This window comes from Malaclemys terrapin, chromosome 8 (genome assembly GCF_027887155.1).
Source record: "Malaclemys terrapin pileata isolate rMalTer1 chromosome 8, rMalTer1.hap1, whole genome shotgun sequence".
Lineage (NCBI taxonomy): Eukaryota > Metazoa > Chordata > Testudines > Emydidae > Malaclemys > Malaclemys terrapin.
The window spans coordinates 103289078-103311793 of NC_071512.1; positions in this window are offsets into that span (position 1 = coordinate 103289078).

A 22716-nucleotide genomic window follows, 5' to 3' on the forward strand; every position below is an offset into this window, starting at 1 on the left:
ACCCCGGTCGTCGACGGGCGGGATCAAACTGGGGCTCTCTGGAGCTTAGTGCACGAGCCTCTACCGCATGAGCTAAAAGCCAACCGGCTCTTCGTTAAGGCTGTAGAGCAGACTCAATCTCTCTCTCTAAGTGGTCTCGGTGCCACTAGATGGGACGGAACACCCCACCCAGACGGTGTGTGGGTTACATATGCTCTTAGGGATTGGGTGGCAGAAAGCAAGGGAGAAGTTAGTACCCAGGATTATGAGGCAACCAGGGCAGCGGAATGACCCCACTATGGAACTAAGGAGATTGCTTGTTATATTTTAAAGAGAGGCTCCATCCATCCAAGCTACTGACTTGCAGTGGGAGTCTTTCCAGGATGTCACCTGAGAAAAGAGGTTCCAGCCCACTGGAGCAGTGGTTGCTGCTTATTAAATATGTGAGCGGCTCCTGGGACAACAGATGTCTCTGCGGAGTCACGCTGGCAGGCAGAGCCGTGAAGTCAGAGACGATTGTCCCTGCGCTCTGCTCATGGGAACTTGGCAGCCCATTTACTCACCTTGCCTTTCTCCCATCCGTTTGGGATGGTCACTTAGGAGGTCAGTGCTAATGGGGTATCTTTAAGGCAGGCGCTGCTACTCATCTATACCCCTTGCCCACGCCCGTTCAGCCCACTTGGAGTAAGTCCCAGAAGAGACATCACTGCAGCAAATATGGTACAGGAGATCGGAGGCGGGGAAAGAGAGAGACCGCTTTACCCAGGGACAGTATGGGTTAGATCATCAGCTGGTGTAGAGGCCTGGTTCCATTGAGCTCATCAATTCCAAGGCCAGAAGAGAGGGGTAGATTTTCAAAGGCAAGTGGCATTCCAGCACCTAACTCCCTTTGACTTTCCATCTAGCCAGGCTCTTCTATGGAGCGCTAGACCCAGGGCCAGATCCTGGCTGCCCCTTGAATGAGTGCGTGAGAGTGGCGAGGGGGACTCAGGGAGCCGTTGCAACCATCCCCCTTTTCCCCAGTTATACAGGAGCAACCCGAATCCCCGTGCTTGGGCTCTTTGATTGAAGTGATAGCGATACCTGCTGCACTAAGCACCCCATAACGGGCATGGCTGGGCAGGCTAGGGGCCTGGCCCCAGTCCCGGCCCATTCTTCCCCATGCACTGACTGAACGGCTGAGGCTGGCGCTGGGGGAAAGCATGATACGTCACCCAAAAGGAAATGGAAGAGCTGCTTCTAAGGAGATTCCCCTGGGTCCTCGAGAGCTCACTCATCTACCGACTGCATGCAGGCCTGACAAGAGCGGAGACATTATTCTGCTGGCCTGGCTTCTGCCCAGATTTCCCCTCCCTGCTGCCATTCAGAGCAGGTCCCAGAGCAGCCGAGGTAGATCTCTGGCCCCTGATTTCCAGCCAAGCAGCAAAGATTCTTAGAGAAAACAACTTCATTTGCACACACTTTTTTTTTTTTTTGTAGTAGAGAAAAGGCCGTGTCCCATGGAGATCCACCTGAGCGACACAGAGAAGAGATTGAAATTGCTATTCCCCAGCCACATCTTGTAGCTTCTTTCGTGACTGCTCTGAAATCTGACACGCAAGGCACCGAGAAAGGGACATTCGCTACGTGATACAAAGCAGAGCTAACCCTCACCGCCAAGTAAATCCATTTACCACCACATGCTGCTCCAGACCCCCCTGGTCACCCTCCATCCTTTCAACCCTAAGCCCTGTGACCCCCATTGCAATTATAGCCCCCGAACAGCAACACATTTAAGCATGTGCTTTACTTCCAACAATGTTTAGCCAGTTCCGAGCCTAGCTTGGGGAGGTGAAAAAGAGGGAACTTTGTACTGGCCCAAGCTAAGTGTAAGAAAAATGCACGGTATTCCTTTTATTTAATGTCACTGCTTCAGGGGTCGGCAACCTTTCAGAAGTGGTGTGCCGAGTCTTCATTTATTCACTCAGATTTAAGGTTTCGTGTGCCGGTAATACATTTTAAGGTTTTTAGAAGGTCTCTTTCTCTAAGTTTATAATATATAACTAAACTATTGTTGTATGTAAAGTAAATAAGGTTTTTAAAATGTTTAAGAAGCTTCATTTAAAATTAAATTAAAATGCAGAGCTCCCCGGACCAGTGGCCAGGACCCGGGCAGTGTGAGTGCCACCAAAAATCAGCTCGCGTGCCGAAGGTTGCCTACCCCTGGCTTAGACACTGAGGTGGTAGATTGCCAAGGACAGACAGACTGGAAATAAGCAAATGATAACTGTTGGCATCTGCTGACTTTTCAATGGCAACTCCAGCAGCAGCTTTCATCTGTCACAGGCCTTTGCACTAGAAATGGTTTGCTGACATACCAGTCCCAGTATAACTATACTGGAAAAATCTTCTAGGCTAGATGCAGCTTTTAGCAGTATAGCTTAGATCGATTCCCTGAACAAAATAAGCTGCATCAGCAAAAGCATCTTGTTGCTGGCATAACTGCATCTACACTATGGTTTTGCCAGTATAGAAATGCCATCAAAAAACCCAGTCACACCCCTCTCTGGTCTTACTATGCTGGCAAAAATTGCTAGTGTAGCCCAGGCCTGAGGCTGCCAATGTATAATTGCTTTGGTAGATTTTGTTTCTTAAAAATGGGTTGCAATCCACTAATGGGTCATGGTTCTGCCGAGTTCACATGTATTGTACAGTCTGTGCCATCACAGACAGGATCATGACATCCACTGGGCAACACACAAAACCAGTCAGCTGGGTTCACTAACTGTCCTGCCTCTGATTCCACAAAAAGCAACAAGAAAGTGACGTGAATATCAAGAGTGTGAATAGCTGAATGGAGCAAAGGAAATACGGAGCTTCCAAATACGGTAACAGACACAATGCTCAAGCAGAGTCGGATTTCCTATTATGGTTTACACAACTCCTATTTTTCCCGAGCAATTTCACCCAACACAGCATGAGCGCCTGAATTTGGATCCTGACATTGGGTGTGTGAATTTTCAAGTAAGTTTTACTGTCTCCTTCCAGAGGAAACACGTACAACGATAGACAACTCACTCACACACACACACGCGCGCACTGTAGACCAAATGTTGATGTAAACCATAATGGAAAACATGCTTTGGTTTGTGGAATATTCTCTGGAGACTTGTGAGAAACTTTCCCTTCACTCTTCTTAATTATAGGTTTCAAATTGCAACTTAAGGTCCCCTAAGATCTTAAGGCAATTTCAGCAGACTTGTCATTTACGGACATGAACAAACAAATAATGTATGTTGGAGCAATAAAATATCAGTGTTTCATTGGCACGTCCTCCAATGTGTCAAATGCTCTGTGTGTGAAAGGATGTAGGTCTTTACAGTACAGGCAGCTGGCTGGATAGTCCTTAGATTTAGAAGGCCCATAGCTCTGGGCTTCCTTAATTCATCCTCCTGAGGACAGAAGATGTCAATGACCCACAAATACTTTGTGTAAAAATGGAACGTCCCACTGGGAATATATGCATGGAAAAAAAATCTAGCTGCTCACAGTTTGATATAAAGATACAAGTGATATTGAGCAACAAAATAGGTCTGACTAAAGCCCGATTTTAAAGGGTCCATTTCATAAACGAACGGCTCGCCTATTTTGCCTTTGTCGGGCTTGTTAACTTTCAAGACAAAAAACAAATATGGCTGGAGTTAGGCAAGCAGTTCCCACTGAAGTTCACCCTAATGCCCTTAGGCCTCTTTCGAAAACCCAGCCAGTGCACTTAAAGCATTTCCTTGCCTCTGTGATTGCTAACACATTAGGTTGGATGACAGTGATTATCTCTATATAACATGTTTGGTGCTTTGTAGACTCCTGCTTAATTGGGAAGGGAAGTGATTTTTATTCAGACTGTTTCAAATTTGTTTGGTTTGCTGACTCTTTGGTCATTTGAGCTAAGGAAGGTTTGGGATAAAAGACGTCTCTGATAAAGAGCCATCAATCTCAGAGAATACTCACAGTTCCCATTCTGAGCCTTCCAAAAAGTACTTCAGTGAAGCCAGGGAAGATCTGTTTAGACTCAGCCAGTGTGCCTAGCCCTCAGCCATCCTTCTCAGACCAGATTTGGTATTTCTTTTATTTCTAAAGGTAGACACCCCCACCCCAAAACATTTTTAAAAAATTAAAAAAAAAACACAGACTCAACTCTGAGGCCTTCTCATGAAGAAGCAAAGAAGATCACCTTATTTGTCTGTGATTTATTTGTATTGCATTTAAGCAATTAATGGTTACATTATTTAAAGTGAGAACACTGAAGTCCCTGAATCTTTGTGAATTCTTCATCTTCAGAAAGGCAGGGCTAAGTGCATTTCACAATTCACATACCAATGCCCCAGCTCTGCCCTGAGCTAAATTCCATAGGAGTTGCACACATTCTGAGGGAAGCCAGAACTGCACCCCAATGTCTCACTTGGAAGAGGATCAGTTGAATGTTCTGAATTCAGAACAAGACCGACAGCCAAATGCCACCCTGTTTGAACACTAAATAATTTAGCTGTTACCATGTACGTCTGCAAAAACATTGGCACCATCCCCAAAATGTGGGTTTAGGATTGTTCATCTTCATTTAAAAATAGAGATCCTTCTTCATTCAAGCCTCACAAAAGATGGATCTGTTTAAAATCTTCAGGTCTGAATTTTAAAATAACAATCCTTCAACGTTTTTAATCTTCCTCCAGTAGGTGGAGATAGATGTGTGTTGGATTTCCTCAGGGAATACAAATGAGCGATGTTACTCATAATCCCATAGGCATCTAAATGACATATCTGCGATATTTTCAATAGGACCTTTTGTGTTTTGCTCCATTTACCACCCACTTTTCTCACACACATGGAGCATGCAGGAGGAAGGAGGAGAGAAATTTTCCAAGGATTCTGGTGAGACAAGCCATTTACAGCTTTGTTTTTGAGGTTTATGATGTCCTAAACCCACCTAGACGGACCCATGGGAATCAAGATAAGAAGTGACCAGAAGGTCCTATAACTTCTCATTGTTTTTTGTTTTGTTTTTTCATTTTTACACTCCTCTCCACTGCCTCCATTTCAAAGCAGGAGCTCAAAATTACCACTGGAAGAGCTGTTCTCCCGAAGACTTCCTGCTCAGAGTTGGGGCCAAAATGTCAATCAACATAACAATGACAGTTTACGGTATGGCTCCAGCTCTAAATATGCCTTTAGGTGCCTATCCAAACTGTTCCAAAATATTCAAACCTTCTGAGCTTCTTCCACCACTATCAGCAAATACTTTAGGGAGCTGTTTTCTTATACAGTATCTCACACCAGCTCATCCGTTCTCCTAAGCTCTCCACCCTGGTTGACTTGCTACTGTGGAGAAATCCACAGAGGAAGTCTCCATCGAGGTTTCCCCCAGAAAGCGTCCTCCTGAGCTGTCCCATTGGTAGAGCTGGTGTTCAGGGTTTGACACCCTGCAGAAGAGAGGTCACAGACCTTACAGATCCAAGACAAAATCCAAGGCCATCGGCACAGAGACCATGTGCTTTGGTCCCAACCTGAGTCCCTTCCCCATTCCCTAGCAATGCAGGACCTTTGGAGCCCCACTACTAAGTTTTCTCCTGGCTGGTGGCTGCCCTGGGAGCCCAGTAAAAGGGGATTCTTAGCATGAGGCTGTAGAAAAATAATAGACCCACAGGCTATATAACTTTTCCACGCTGATCTCTGCAGAGCTGGTGGGAGGAAGCAATGTAAAGATTTGAGGCCCTTCCCTCAGCCCCCTTATTCTTCCCTGGCCCATGAACTGGCTGCTCCCTCCACCATGCACTGATGCCCAGATCTGGGGAACGTAAGAACAGCCACACTGGGTCAGATTAAAGGTCCATCTAGCCCAGTATCCTGTCTTCCAACAGTGGCCAATGCCAGATGCTTTGGAGGGAATGAACAGAACAGGCAATCATCAAGTGATCCATCCCCCATTGCCCATATCTGCTTCTGGGGTGAGCCTTCTGCAATGTCCAGGGGGTGTTGGAATGCTGATACAACAGGGGAGACCTGTGCTTTAAGAATTCCCATCTATGGATGGATACCCAGGGTACAACTGGGCCCAGAGACATTAACAGATCAGGGATTGGACTCTAAACATTACTATCGTAATGGAAGTCAACGAATGGCTACGCAGGTGGTGTCGGAGAGAAGGCTTTGGATTCTTCGACCATGGGATGGTGTTCCAAGAAGAAGGAGTGCTAGGCAGAGACGGGCTCCACCTAACGAAGAGAGGGAAGAGCATCTTCGCCAGCAGGCTGGCTAACCTAGTGAGGAGGGCTTTAAACTAGGTTCACCGGGGGAAGGAGACCAAAGCCCTGAGGTAAGTGGGGAAATGGGATCCTGGGAGGAAGCACAAGCAGGAGAGCGCAACAGGGGAGGACTCCTGTCTCATGCTGAGAAAGAGGGACGATCGTTGAGTTATCTTAAGTGCCTATACACAAATGCAAGAAGCCTGGGAAACAAGCAGGGAGAACTGGAAGTCCTGGCACAGTCAGGGAACTATGATGTGATTGGAATAACAGAGACTTGGTGGGATAACTCACATGACTGGAGTACGGTCATGGATGGATATAAACTGTTCAGGAAGGACAGGCAGGGCAGAAAAGGTGGGGGAGTTGCGTTGTATGTAAGAGAGGAGTATGACTGCTCAGAGCTCCGGTATGATACTGCAGAAAAACCTGAGAGTCTCTGGATAAAGTTGAGAAGTGTGAGCAACAAGGGTGATGTCGTGGTTGGAGTCTGCTATAGACCACCAGACCAGGGGGATGAGATGGACGAGGCTTTCTTCTGGCAACTAGCAGAAGTTGCTAGATCACAGGCCCTGGTTCTCATGGGAGACTTTAATCACCCTGATAACTGCTGGGAGAGCAATACAGCGGTGCACAGGCAATCCAGGAAATTTTTGGAAAGTGTAGGGGACAATTTCCTGGTGCAAGTGCTGGAGGAACCAACTAGGGGCAAAGCTTTTCTTGACCTGCTGCTCACAAACAGGGAAGAACTAGTAGGGGAAGCAAAAGTGGATGGGAACCTGGGAGGCAGTGACCATGAGATGGTCGAGTTCAGGATCCTGACACAAGGAAGAAAGGAGAGCAGCAGAATACGGACCCTGGACTTCAGAAAAGCAGACTTTGACTCCCTCAGGGAACAGATGGGCAGGATCCCCTGGGAGAATAACATGAAGGGCAAAGGGGTCCAGGAGAGCTGGCTGTATTTTAAAGAATCCTTATTGAGGTTGCAGGAACAAACCATCCCGATGTGTAGAAAGAATAGTAAATATGGCAGGCGACCAGCTTGGCTAAACAGTGAAATCCTTGCTGATCTTAAACGCAAAAAAGAGGCTTATAAGGAGTGGAAGATTGGACAAATGACCAGGGAGGAGTATAAAAATATTGCTCAGGCGTGCAGGAGTGAAATCAGGAAGGCCAAATCACACTTGGAGTTGCAGTTAGCAAGAGATGTTAAGAGTAACAAGAAGGGTTTCTTCAGGTATGTTAGCAACAAGAAGAAAATCAAGGAAAGTGTGGGCCCCTTACTGAATGAGGGAGGCAACCTAGTGACCGAGGATGTGGAAAAAGCTAATGTACTCAATGATTTTTTTGCCTCTGTCTTCACGCACAAGGTCAGCTCCCAGATTGCTGCACTGGGCAGTACAGCATGGGGAGAAGGTGACCAACCCTCTGTGGAGAAAGAAGTGGTTCGGGACTATTTAGAAAAACTGGACGTGCACAAGTCCATGGGGCCGGATGCGCTGCATCCGAGGGTGCTAAAGGAGTTGGCGGGTGAGATTGCAGAGCCATTAGCCATTATTTTTGAAAACTCATGGCGATCGGGGGAGGTCCCAGATGACTGGAAAAAGGCTAATGTAGTGCCCATCTTTAAAAAAGGGAAGAAGGAGGATCCGGGGAACTACAGGCCAGTCAGCCTCACCTCAGTCCCTGGAAAAATCATGGAGCAGGTCCTCAAGGAATCAATTATGAAACATTTAGAGGAGAGGAAAGTGATCAGGAACAGTCAGCATGGATTCACGAAGGGGAAGTCGTGCCTGACTAACCTAATTGCCTTCTATGATGAGATAACTGGCTCTGTGGATGAGGGGAAAGCAGTGGATGTGTTATTTCTTGACTTTAGCAAAGCTTTTGATACTGTCTCCCACAGTATTCTTGCCACCAAGTTAAAGAAGTATGGGCTGGATGAATGGACTGTAAGGTGGATAGAAAGCTGGCTAGATCATCGGGCTCAACGGGTAGTGATCAATGGCTCCATGTCTAGTTGGCAGCCGGTTTCAAGTGGAGTGCCCCAAGGGTCGGTCCTGGGGCCGGTTTTGTTTAATATCTTTATTAATGATCTGGAGGATGGTGTGGACTGCACTCTCAGCAAGTTTGCAGATGACACTAAACTAGGAGGCGTGGTAGATACACTAGAGGGTAGGGATCGGATACAGAGGGACCTAGACAAATTAGAGGATTGGGCAGAAAAAAACCTGATGAGGTTCAACAAGGACAAGTGCAGAGTCCTGCACTTAGGACGGAAGAATCCCATGCACTGCTACAGACTAGGGACCGAATGGCTAGGTAGCAGTTCTGCTGAAAAGGACCTAGGGGTCACAGTGGATATGAAGCTGGATATGAGTCAACAGTGTGCTCTTGTTGCCAAGAAGGCTAACGGCATTTTGGGCTGTATAAGTAGGGGCATTGCCAGCAGATCGAGGAACGTGATCGTTCCCCTTTATTCGACATTGGTGAGGCCTCATCTGGAATACTGTGTCCAGTTTTGGTCCCCACACTACAAGAAGGATGTGGAAAAATTGGAAAGAGTCCAGCGGAGGGCAACAAAAATGATTAGGGGTCTGGAGCACATGACTTATGAGGAGAGGCTGAGAGAACTGGGATTGTTTAGTCTCCAGAAGAGAAGAATGAGGGGGGATTTGATAGCAGCCTTCAACTACCTGAAGGGGGGTTCCAAAGAGGATGGAGCTCGGCTGTTCTCAGTGGTGGCAGATGACAGAACAAGGAGCAATGGTCTCAAGTTGCAGTGGGGGAGGTCCAGGTTGGATATCAGGAAAAACTATTTCACTAGGAGGGTGGTGAAACACTGGAATGCGTTACCTAGGGAGGTGGTGGAGTCTCCTTCCTTGGAGGTTTTTAAGGCCCGGCTTGACAAAGCCCTGGCTGGGATGATTTAGCTGGGAATTGGTCCTGCTTTGAGCAGGGGGTTGGACTAGATGACCTCTTGAGGTCCCTTCCAACTCTGATATTCTATGATTCTATGATTCTATGATCGTGCGTTGACCAGTTACTGAGCGAGAATGTAGATTTTTTTTTTTGAAAGAAACACCATTAGAATAACCATTAAACTAAAGAGCAACAGAAGATGAGGACCCAAATCCTTGAAGAATTTATAGCTCAACTTGAAGCAATCCCTGGATTGACCAAGGATTAAACTGAGCCTAACAAGACTCATCCACGTCTTCTTAAGAAAGTTACTAAAGTGCATTACAGAGTGATGTGGATTTTTCCTTCAGGTTTCCTTTTCGGTTCCGTTTTGGGAAGGATTTTCTCTGGAGAACCTCAGTTGTCAACGTTAATGGTTTAATTGGTGTTGATAGATTCTGTTTATGCTAGGAGAGGACTCCTGTGGCTCAACCTAATGTAAGCTTTACGTTGTTTGTAAGCAGCAGCTTTCTATGTCGACGCTTCATTTTGGGCTTTCTCAAAGCATTAGTGGATCTGTGCAAAGGAATAATCCTGGCTGATTGCGGCGGGGGGTGGGGGCGACGGGCAGTTGGCTTAACAGGTCATTTCCCTCTCAAATTCCTACGATCCTACAAATGAACTAGCAACTATTTCCTCTACTGTCAACCACCCCAGAATGGAAAGATTATAGGGACCATCTTGTGGCCTTATTCTCCACTCTGGGAGCAGAGGGAAGTTGGTATGCGTCGAAGCATAGCCCAGTGGTTAAGGCATTCGCTTGGGACTCCTGAGTTTGAGGCCCTGTTTGGCCACAGACTGAGCCTAATACATTTATTCATGACATTGTGACGGGATTGCCAGGGCACTACTCTTGATGATGCAAGCCAGCTCGGTGGGGTGGGAGGGCTAGCTCAGTGGTTTGAGCATTGGCCTACTAAACCCAGCGTTATGAGCTCAATCCTTGAGAGGGCCACTTAGGGCTCTGGGGCAAAATTGGTCTTGCTAGTGAAGGCAGGGGCTGGACTTAATGACCTTTTAGGGTCCCTTCCAGCTCTATGAGATAGGTATATCTCCATATATTATTATTGTAAGTGGGCTTTATGTGCTCAGTGAAACCCAGCTGGGGAAAGAGGGATGCCTTGTCTCCTGTAGCCCCTGTAAGCTCTGGGGCAGCTTCCAGCTTTGCCCATAGACTTCACTGGGACCAAGGCCTGCACTGAAGGGCTTTGCTGAAATGAGGCCTAGACCCCAACACTGTCGTTCGCTGTACAACACACAAAGGGCTAGATTGTGCAGCTCTTCCTCATGTGAGTTGTCCTATGAGCTTCAATGGGGTTTTACTCGAGTGCGTCGGAGCACAAGAACATAAGAACAGCCATACCGGGTCAGACCAATGGTCCCTGTAGCCCAGTATCCTGTCTTCCAACAGCGACCAGCGTGTCAGAGTTGCAGATTCTATCCCAAAATGGGACAGCCCCAAAGAGTTTGCAATAAAATACATAAATGACAGACCCAAGTTTTCAGAGCACTTTCCAACTTGCAATCCCCATTATGGCAAAAGTGATCCCAGTTTACACCTGAACACACTTATTTCTGCTTTGTATTTGTGCTCGCTACTTAGATGACCCCTATTACCCTAGTATCTGAGCCCCCTGCAGTCTTTAATGCAAGGTCAGTGCAGTTATACCCATTTTACAGAAGGAAAACTGAGGCACAGAGACTTTAAGTGACTTTCCCACAAGTCTGTGGCAAAGCAGGGAATTGAACTGAGCTGTTTTTAAGTCCCAGGCTCAGGCTCTAGCCACTGGCCCATTCTTCCTCTGATAGACCAATGATCTCAAGTGAAAATGGGGTCCCCCTGTGCTGGATGCTGTAAATACACATAGCAGGAGACGGTCCCTGCCATAAAGCGTTTCTAATCTAAATAGTAAAAGCAGACAAAGGGTGGGAGAGGAAACAGATGAAATGACTGCTTAAAGTTGCATGGCAGGTGATGGATGAAGGTGGGAACAGAACCCATGTCTCCCGAATCCCACTCTAAGGCCCTCATGCGGCCCCTCCCTGAAATCTCACCTTCCTTTCTGTACTACCAAAGCCCCAGGGTACAGCACTTTCCTTCCGGGAACTGCTTCACCACATGTGGACCTTCAGTATGAGGTGTAGTTTATCTTTACAACCATTTATTAATGCTCTGGACTGATTGGCTGGCAGGGGCACAGAATGCTGGAGCAGAGAGGCTGGTGGAAAGCACCACAGTGGGTGTTCTCGAGCAGACAGAAAAGAGCCATCCTGTGATCATGCCTATACAGGCTGATTTTGCTTCGGCAGTGCTGACAGCCTCTTGGCTCAGGGCTCCTGACTTGTAGATGGCGAACAGTGGCTCCTCATGTTTTGCTACGGGAATTAGCCTGCTCTCCCAGCATGGCATGGCAGGATTTCAAGTCATGAGCAACCCAAGGCAGCGTCTGATGGAGAAATCCCGTAAACCTCTTTAAAATGGGTTTGCCGTCATAGATTCAGCTGGGAATGGATGAAAGGATTCTATTCATAAATGGCTTAAGGGTCTGTTAGTATTTCTTATTTGATTGGGCAGGACAGCAACATGGCCCAGTGGGCTGAGTGGGTATTAAGGTTAGAAGTCTATGCCAAGCTCCGCCACTGAATCACTGTCTGACCTTGGGCAAGTCTCTTCACTTCTGTTTTCCCATCTGTAAAATGGGGATAATGATATTTACTTTTATCTGCATGGTGCTTAGCAGTGGGAGAGCCAGGTTGTGCAATCGGAGGGGGGGGGCGATGAATCATTGGTGGTGCCTCCATATTCAGTGGGTGCACACCTCTTCCTCCACCACCACCTTCTCCTTGTTCCCACCAACGGAGCACAGACTACCCTCTGCAGCAGCCTCCATGCTGGTACCCCTAATCACCTCCTGGTGCAGAGAGGAAGCTTGGTGGGGGGAAGCTGGAGAGCAAGCCCACCTTGTACCCACCTGATAGATGGGGCTCCTGTCCTGCTAGGCTAGGCCCAGCTGCACCCTCCAGGCATTGCGACCTGGTGCACGGGGTCTCAGTGCCACTCAGTTTGGCTTGGCCATCACACTGTCATGATTCATGGGTGGCCGGACAATAGCTGCGTGAGTGGCTTTGTGACATGGCACATGAAGTCTTAGTACCACGTGACCCCATCCCCCAGGTTGCCAATGCTCAGAGCAGGGAGCCAGGCCCATCCCCACAGTGTAGGAGACGTCACTGCTAGGTGAGTGAGGGACGTGTTTGCTCTCCAGCTCCATCTGAAAAAGCATCACGCGTACACCTAAAGCCTGCCAGGGTAGCGGCCACACTTCTTCCGCCCCTCTCCCCACACATTAGCTCTGCTACTGGTGCTTGGAGATCATAGAATCAGAGAAGATTAGGGTTGGAAGAGACCTCAGGAGGTCATCTAGTCTAACTCCGTGCTCAAAGCAGGACCAACATCAGGTAAATCATCCCAGCCAGGGCTTTGTCAAGCCAGGCCTTAAAAACCTTGAAGGATGGAGATTCCACCACCTCCCTAGGTAACCCATTCCAGTGTTTCACCACCCTCCTAGTGAAATAGTGTTTCCTAATATCCAACCTAGACCTCCCCCACTGCAACTTGAGGCCATTGCTTCTTGTTCTGTCATCTGCCACCACTGAGAACAGCCGAGCTCCATCCTCTTTGGAACCCCCCTTCAGGTAGTTGAAGGCTGCTATCAAATCCCCCCTCATTCTTCTCTTCTGCAGACTAAATAACCCCAGTTCCCTCAGTCTCTCCTCGTAAATCATGTGCCCCAGCCCCCTAATCATTTTCGTTGCCCTCCACTGGACTCTCCAATTTGTCCACATCCTTTCCATAGCGGGGGGCCCAAAACTGGACGCAGTACTCCAGATGTGGCCTCACCAGTGCCGAATAGAGGGGAATAATCACTTCCCTCGATCTGCTGGCAATGCTCCTACTAATGCAGCCCAATATGCCATTAGCCTTCTTGGCAACAAGGGCACACTGCTGACTCATATCCAGCTTCTCGTCCACTGTGACCCCTAGGTCCTTTTCTGCAGAACTGCTGCATAGCCATTCGGTCCCCAGCCTGTGGCAGTGGATGGCATTCTTCCATCCTAAGTGCAGGACTCTGCACTCGTCCTTGCTGAATCTCATCAGATTTCTTTTGGCCCAATCCTCCAATTTGTCTAGGTCACTCTGAACCCTATCCCTACCCTCCAGTGTATCTACCTCTCCCCCCAGCTTAGTGCCCTCTCTTTATAAAATATATTTCCCTTGAGGGTGTTGTCCATGATCTCCCTGACTGGTTCTCTTCTCTCCCCTCAAAGGCCTTGGGTCAGGGAGTCCTGTTTTTCTGGGGCCTGCTGATACTACTCATGAGTTCATTAATTGTTAGAATCATTAATACGTGATTAGTGTTCTGGCTGAGCTCATCATCCCATTGTGGAAAACAACATACATACACGTAGTAAGAGACCGACGTAGTACAGCTCAGTCAATGGACAAAGGAAGTATTTTTAGTAGAGATGGGCAAAAATGTTCAGCTGAAATTTTTTCAGCAGAAAAATACAGATTCGGGGACATGAAAATGTTTCTATACATTTTTGTCAGTTTCACCAAATGATTTCAGTGAAAGAAAAAAAACCAAATCAAATTCAGAGAAAATCAAAATGTTTCATTTCAAGCATTTTTTTAAAAATCACATCATTTTGATTTTTGAGTTCAAACTGGTTTTGTTTCAGAATGTCCTTTAATACATTATTTTAAATTGAAAATGTTTAAAAATGGTCAAAATTGAAACAAAAAAAGTGCTTCGATTTTGTTGAAACTACTTTGTTCAACCTGAAATGAATTGGTTTCTCCCTTTCAATTTGAAAAAAAAGAAAAAAGAAAAAAGAAAACAACCCAGTTTGACCAGAAACAATTTTAATTTTCTTTATTGATTTTTGCAGAATTGCCAGAATACCAAAAAAAAACTAAAAACAAACAAAAAACAAACAAATTTCTCACCCAGCTTTAATGACTAGCCCCCCATACCCATTTACAGATGGGGAATGGAAACACAGCCATCTTGCCCAAGGTTACCCAAGAAGTCTATGGCAGAGCTGGGAATTGGAGTCAGATCTCACATTCTAGGATGGTGCCTTTAACCACAAGACCATCCTCTCCCTCACTGGAGGAAATAACTATATTGTCATATGAAGAGCTCACTCTCGTCAGGGATCTTAGTACATTGAGGAAGGGAGGAAAGTTGCAGACTCAATCAGAACTCTTTTTTAACAAGCTCCCTAAAACACCATAGCCAATCACAGGAGCTTTGTGCTGTGGGTACGAGCAACCACCGCAATTAAACTGGCATCTTTATTTAAAGATACTCACAGGTCAGAACAGTGCCATCTTCTTGCACTGTCCTTTTAGAACCCTTCCCCAAACCTCCCCATACAGCTCTCAAGCATGTACTAGGTTTACCCACTACTGCTAAATGCAATTAGCATAATGTACAGCACCTTGCGCCCAGTCCCACTCCACTGATTTCCAATGACTGTCACACTCAGAAAACAACGTATGTGGGCAACATGTCTCAGTCACCTTAGGAAGCCTGAGCCTGCATCCCTTGAAGTCCATGGCAAAATTCCCATTCATGCCAATGGAGCAGGGGCTTGGAAAACTGGCTGCACATCAGTAGCGTCTCTGATGCTAATAAAGCTCACTCAGCTGCCCACACAAAATAGTCCAAGAGTTTGTCCCTGGGGATTGCTTTGTTGGATGATGAACTCAGTGGCATAAAGGCAATGGGAGAGAGCAGTTACTTGGTGGAGATAAAGATTTCTGTGCTGGGACAGCAGTGACGGTTGTCCTCTGTCTATGTGCTCTCCCGTTTGGGATTGGAACCTGGGAAGTCCCCAGCACAATGGAGTTCCCAAAGGGCATTTTAGGGGTTGTTGACAAGGAGGTACCGAGAAGTCCTTCTCCCAAGGACACCTCTTCTGAATTGCGGACCAAGAATTTGCAACAATCAAGATGTCCAGTCACAGATAACACATTTTATCCATCTGGCCCCCATTGTATCTGAGTCTGTCACAAACTCCTAGTGTATTGATGCTCATAACACACCTGTGAGATGCTAGAATCCAGGTGGATGGTGAATCTGTGGCCCGAATGAAAAAAGGGACGACAAGCTTTCAGTCCATCACTTTACATGATCCAGGCCCACACTACTAGGATAAAGGAGGGAGAATCTTTCACATTTCTAAATTCACCGAAATAGGCCACAGACGCCCTGGGTTCCAAAGGCTGGCTCTGGGTACCAGCATGGGCTGAGGCCGTTCGAGTTTCCTCCACACAGCCTCAGCCAATTTACCTCAGCTTACTCCCAAGGGGCCTACAGCTAGGGAGGTAAAATTAGGTCAGGTACCAGGGCCCATACAATCCTGGGACTCCCTATTTAGACCACCAAACAAAAGAGCCAAACCTGAAGAACAGCTCGGTGCAGTTTGAAAGCTTGTCTCTTCCACCAACACAGGTTGGTCTGTTAAAAGACACTACCTCATCCTCCTTGTCTCTAACAAGAGACCTAGGTAATCCCAAGAGTGTTGGTAGTTTTTTCTGAGTTGGACACATACTCCCTGGGAATGGGACAGTCATTCAATAACCCTAGTCATTGGCCAAGCCCCAGGGTTAGAGTTCCTATCTGGAGGGCTTTCTGGCTAGGGTTATGGTCCCTATGGGTAATGGTCCACACCATAGGGTTAAGGCTATTTTTGGAAGCTCTCATCTACTTGGAATTGGGGTCCTTCTGGGTAAGAGTTCCCGCCATATGTTTAGGACTGCTATGGTGAGGGTTCTTCTTGCTAGGATTAGAGTTAAACTCCCCTTTCTAGCTCACTCAGCTCTTTTTTTTTTTTTTTTTTTTTAAAGCCGCTGTGGAATTTGATACTAGCTTTTTAGCTTGTAGAATTGGGGTTTTTTTTAATTTTTAAAGCTTTTTAAAAATGTATTTTAAATAATTTGTATAGTTTTTTTATGAAGCATATAATTTATAATGGCTTTTAATAGGCTAACAATTTCTAATAACAGTCTAGCAACAGTGAATAATTTATTATTTTATTTATTAGCAAAGCAATTTTAGCAAATGACTTACACACACAGGCACTTTATACATATAGCGGTAACCTTAATCTATGAATCTGTCCTTTCACTTTCTTTATTTTAGTTAGTAGCACTGCAACTGTGCAGATATTTTTGTTCTGTTGGCCTAAGGCCAGATTTTCCTGACTCTGTGATGTCTTCACTTCCAGCGAATGTGGCCTAAGTGTACAAGATGGCTGCGGGCTATGTCAATCCAGTTGTCTCAGAGCACTCCCCTCCTTGAAGGTTTTATAATATGAAGACCTTCACTTATAATGCGTTCAATAGGTTACTAGCAAGGCAATCCAGCATGGTCTCGGTTAAGATCCTTGAGCCTAAGCAAAGATCTTTTCGTCGGCACCCTTAATTTTTGCCCCTGATTGTGCCTCATTAGTGACTTTATAGTCTTTTGGGGAAAGGTCCATGGTCTGTAAAAGCAACAGCTTTGTAGCAGGTTGATTTTTGTTACTATCCAGGAATAAAACTACCATCACCACCTGGAACATTAGAATTACCATAATTGGCTGCAAGGCCAAATTTAAGATTTCAGTTGCCATGGGGACCAGTTTAACAAAGACTTTGATCATTTGCATTGTACATTTTTGCTAATTTTTTAAATTTGTTTAATTTTGTGGGTGGAGTAATGGACAGTGACCAAGATTTTGTGTACCTTTTGTTTAGCAACATGTAAATAAGATTTAAATGGGGGTACCTAAGAATTTTTTTAGATTAAATTTATTTTAATGGATACAGGTATTATATTTGAATATAAAGTGTATTTTATTTTTAATTAACTATATTTTAACTTTGGTATTTAAATTACCTTTTTAATAGCTACAATGTGACAAAAATATTTGTTTTTATATGGATTGTGGGTTATATTATGCACATAATTAATTATGAGCACTGGGCTCCAGCTCTTAAAACATACACGATTTTTATTTACATATATAATTATAAATGTATTTGCAAATGTGTTAATAGTATAATGGCATTTTTGTTATTTTTAAATATGTATTTTGTGGCTGTAAGGCATTTTTATTGCCTTTATATTCAATTTTAGGTTATTTTAAGCAGGCTTTTAATTGTATTTTTTTTAATTTTGGGGTATTTTTTGTTATTTATATTTTATGGGTTTTATTATTGTGCAGGGTTTTCTTAGTTTGAGTGGAATTTTTTCTAATGATGATTTTTACGTTAGTATTATGGTTTTGTGCTGGGGGTGGAAGGGGCTGGCTGGAGGCGGTATTGTTGTGTGGCAGGCGTTCAAATTGGTAATTTTATTTTATTTTCCTATTGGCTCACTGTATGACACACTTTGTTTTTTCAAGTAACAGGGGGTAGCCGTGTTAGTCTGTATCTACAAAAACAACAAGGAGTCTGGTGGCACCTTAAAGACGAACAGATTTATTTGGGCGTAAGCTTTCGTGGGTAAAAACCTCACTTCTTCGGATGCATCTGAAGAAGTGAGGTTTTTACCCACGAAAGTTTATGCCCAAATAAATCTGTTAGTCTTTAAGGTGCCACTTAGTTTTTTCAGGGATTTTTTGAAGTGTCACAGTGATGTTTACGTGAAGCCATTTATTTTACGTATTTACTGTTATTTACGGGAAGTTTTTTCAAGCCTCAAACACAACAGGTTCCATATTTACCATTATTAGAGGAGTAGCCCTGCAATTCACATACTAGCAAAAGCAGAACACCTGAGTGCATTATATTTAATGTTTGCATTATTCGTAATTTAAAATACAAAGCAAACTTTTTTTAATATAGTGGGAGGCACTATTCTATATTTACATTACATTTAATAGAATTTACTTAGACTTATTTGGGTCCAAGTCAGTTTTTGTCACGCTGAGGGCTTTTGTGCTTCCAATTGTGCTTTCAAGCATCCAATTGGAGCTCAACAAATTTATTAGCCCTGATTTTAATATGGATGGCTGGGGTGATACCCTTAAAAGGTAAAAGCAAACTTATAACAACTGGCCCAATGTAAAGGGATAGCAAAGAAAGCATTGGTCCGATTTAAACCTTTTTACAATGGAGGCCACTACTTTCTGATACTTAACCACTACAGGGGCCATCAGTGGCGTCACCCAATTACTAGGGTGAAAATTTAGCCTACACCTCTTGGTGTTTTTTTAAAGCATTAATGTATAGGATTTTACCTTTTAAATTTAGTAACCCCTTTTATAGCTATAATAAGGAGGATACAAATCAGGGCCCCCCTTTAGTGCTCCCCTTTAGCCACACCCCTCTCCAGCACAAGTCCTTTTGATCACAGCCACGATTTCCCTTTTCTCTCCCAACTCCACTTGGAGAGCAAAGATCTGATATTCCTCATGGTCTGCCTAAGTCTTATTTTGGGAAGTATTTTGTGAGCCTTGGTTTTTATTTATTTATTTTTTTTTAAACGTATAGACCTTTTGTTTAGCTTTTTTATTTACTTTGTTATTGTTACACCCTTGCTTTTGCAGTGCCACTATTTGTGCTGCCTGAGTCAGAGTTGTAGCCCTTCAAGTAGTTGATATTTCCTTTAGGCTAGCTGCTCTTTTGTTTAATCTTGGTTTTTTTTATTTTTGCTTTTAACTGATTTATTTTTTTATTTACTATTATTTGCTTACAGAATTGCAGAATCACCCTGGGGCCAGTGAAGGCTCCAGGCTTTCAGGGTTTATTACCATATTTCCATACAAAATCTGTCAAGCTGTTATTTAAAACCATTTTAAGATTTTTTTTTTTTTTTTTAATATTTGTGTTTACTTGACCAGGCTACCAGCCTGAGTCCCAGTAACAGAATGTATCCATAAATTGACTCGCAGACAACAACACAGGAATTACTGGTTGCACCCCTGCCCTGCCATCCGCTAGTCCCTATTACAAGTAAACTGTGTGTGTGTACCAATCATCTCCTTCCTCTCCAAAAACTTGTGTCTGGCTCACCAAATCTGTTACCCAAGGTTATTTGAACCCAAAGTTGTGGTAACTAGTCTCTGTTTTCCAGGCAGTGTTAGGAAATATAGCACACCCAGCTGATAAAATGATTGGTACACACAAGAGTGCTTCCATACCAAAATCCTTGGGTTATTGAATACAAAGCGCACATCAAAATTAGCAATAGTCTAGAGCAGGCGTAGGCAACCTATGGCATGTGTGCCAAAGGTGGCCCGCGAGCTGATTTTCAGTGGCACTCACACTGCCCGGGTCCTGGCCACCGGTCCGGGGGGCTCTGCATTTTAATTGAATTTTAAATGAAGCTTCTTAAACATTTTAAAACCCTTATTTACTTTACACACAACAATAGTTTAGTTATATATTATAGACTTACAGAAAGAGACCTTCTAAAAAAGTTTAAAATGTATAACTGGCATGCGAAACCTTAAATTAGAGTGAATAAATGAAGACTCGACACACCACTTCTGAAAGGTTGCCGACCCCGGGTCTAGAGCACCCAGATAGATATAATCACCCAAAGTCTGAGGTGGTGTTGAGTGATTCAGCAGCAGAGTTCCAGTGGCCAGCCTGTCTCCAAGCCACTAGGGAGTTTGATGGCAGCCTTTTAGCTTGTAGAAATCCTCTCAGACTTCTTTCCCAAGCCTTTTCAAAGTACACTAAGCTTTTTATAGGCTTTTTTTGGACCAACCTTTAACTTATAATGGCCCCTCATACGCTAACAATCTTTCTAAAAAACAGTCTAGCAACAGCAAATAATAATTTATTCTTCTACTTATTAGCAAAGCAACTTCCGCAGGAAACTTACAAACACAGGCACTCACATCAAGGTCATCTATTTACACTCTCCCCCGCATCATGAATCTGTCCTTTCACTTTATTTGTTTGCGTTATTAACACTGCAATTGTGCATATGTTTTTGTTCTGTTTGCCTAAGCCAAGGCCAGATTTTCCTGACTCTGTGGTGGCCTCGCTTCCAGTTTATGGGAGCTAAGTGAACAAGATACCTGTGGGTTATGTCAAATCCAGTTCTCTCCCCAGAGCTACGGTTAGGGTTCCCATGGGTAGTGTACTTGGAGCTAGGTTTAGGGTTCCTATGGGTATGGCTCTCCTCCCTAGGTTAAGGTTCCTACAGGTAAGGTACTTGAAACTAGGGTTAGGGTTCCTCTGGGTAGAGCTCCCTGCCCTAGGGTTAACGTTCTTCTGGGTAGGGCTCCCCTTCCTAGGGTTAGGGTTCTTATGTGGTGCATGCTTCTGGCTTGGATATGTTTTCCTATCGTTAGGGTCCCTGCTCTACAGTTACGGTTCCCTTGGGCAGGTCCCTTTTGGTTAGGGATAGGTTTCCTCTGTGTATGTCTAGCTCTCAGGAGAAAGAGACTGTGTGTCACTACTGACCTCAGCTTGAGTTAAAATAGACTGATTTTGAAGTAAATGGCTTCACACTCTATGAACAATCCACTGAGCCACTCAATTTCCCCCTCTCATTGTCTAACCTCCCAGGAGAAACCTACAAGAGGGAAAAAAATCTCACAAGTTTCTTTACTTCATATGGAGCTACAAGAGGAAAACACACCAGGGTACAACTAGGAGAAGGGGACATGCAAAGTAAGAGCGACAAAACCACTGCTTGTATTTTAAACAAAGGGAATTGAATGCACACAACTCATTGTGATACAGTTTGGCAAAGGAGACTGGGGCAGAGCGTTTTCTAACTTCAATGTACTGCCCTCCTAGGAGGTGTTAACGGCTCGGCGATCCTATATTATTTCACATAAACAGAGGAGGCAGAGCAGAACAGCAGGAATTCCCAGCATGCTGACCAAGATGGAAAGACTGTAGAGTTATGTAGGATTATCACTAGGAAGTGGAAGATGAGGGTGAAAGAACATTAACTTTCCTCTTGATCCCAGTAGCTTGGCAGAATTCAATTTTTTAAATAATTTTGATGGATAATATTGATGTTTATTTTTAAGCATTTTTAAAATTTTTAAAAGTTAAGTTTTTTCAGTTGTGGGATGCTCTAGGGAGGGTCAGATGATAATTATTCAATGACAGTATATGTGGAGATTTGAACAATTAAAGCTTTATAACTGTTAAAACGCATCACGCGTCAAAATATACAAAGCAAATATTCTTAAATCAAACTCTAAAGTTCTCAAGCAGCATTTTTCTTACTTTGCCTATCTGTAAATGTTGATTATTATCAATGGAAACACATTTTTCATTGGCTTTCATGGATACAGTGAAGTTGACATTTACCAGCAATTACCAATATCAGTCTAATTCTTCCAAGCCTACAGGAGTGGCTCATAACACTCTGTGACAAAGCCTGCCTTGTAGCCCAATAGGGCACTGCTCACCCAGTCCCAGGGTCTCTGATGGTCTCCCAAGGAGTGACTGCAGACTTTTTCAGCTGCCCCTTTCTGCTCTCAGCTCCTGGGCTTTATATAAGCCCTTCCTCTTCCTTCACAGGTGAATTCCTCCCAATTGGCTGATTGGGCCCACCTGACCTAATTCAGCCCTCTCAGAACCAGTGTGGGGAATACACTCCATCACGGGAGGTTAGGATTCAAACCCTGAGCTTACACTGTTATGTAGACATACCTTCATAGTATGTTGTTGTGGTCCTTTAGTCCTCTGGCTAAGGCACACTTGAGTCCCACCTCTTGCATGCATGAATGTCTAAACATAAAGCAATGTTATGAAGTCAAGAACAGAACCATCCTATCAGTTTTCAGCAGAATCCAGCCTTCTCCTCGGGGGTTGTCTTCATGCAACCGGCCCTGTTAGTCCATCTTGCTGGGCCCAACCACCAGCAGGTTTATCCAGGCAGCAAGTTGTCTCTGACTCTTGGGTGAAACCAGGCAACCCTTCTTGGTCAGCCCAGCACTGAACTGAGCCTTCTCCTTTTAACTTTCCTGTCCATTTTTTTTAATCACGCGATTAATCGTGATTTTTTTAATCGCTTGACAGCCCTAATGTAAAGGCGTTGCATGAGTGGTTCCTATATTAATTAATTCAGAATTAATTAACGCTGCTATGGAAGCATAAATAATGGGCTAACTTTCTAAAAAGAGACTTCCAGTTTTACAGGCATGAGTCATCGGGGGAACAAATATCATCACTCGTTTCGCTACCTGGTTTGTAGGCACAAGAAACTGTGCCAAAGTTTGGAAGCCATTTTGAAATACCAGGTGCATGTGCGAATATCCACATTTCCACCTTAAGTACCAACTCACACAGTATTAATGACCTGCCAGTGACTATGAAATTAGCGCTGTTGAACCCTTACAGAGTTTTTACTCTGCTCAGTCAAAATCTCAATGTAAGGAATACTACCATGCACCTGATCCTGCCAGGGCTGTCCCTACCCACACGCAAAGTACGCAGCTGCGTAGGGCAGCAGGAAATTTGGGGCAC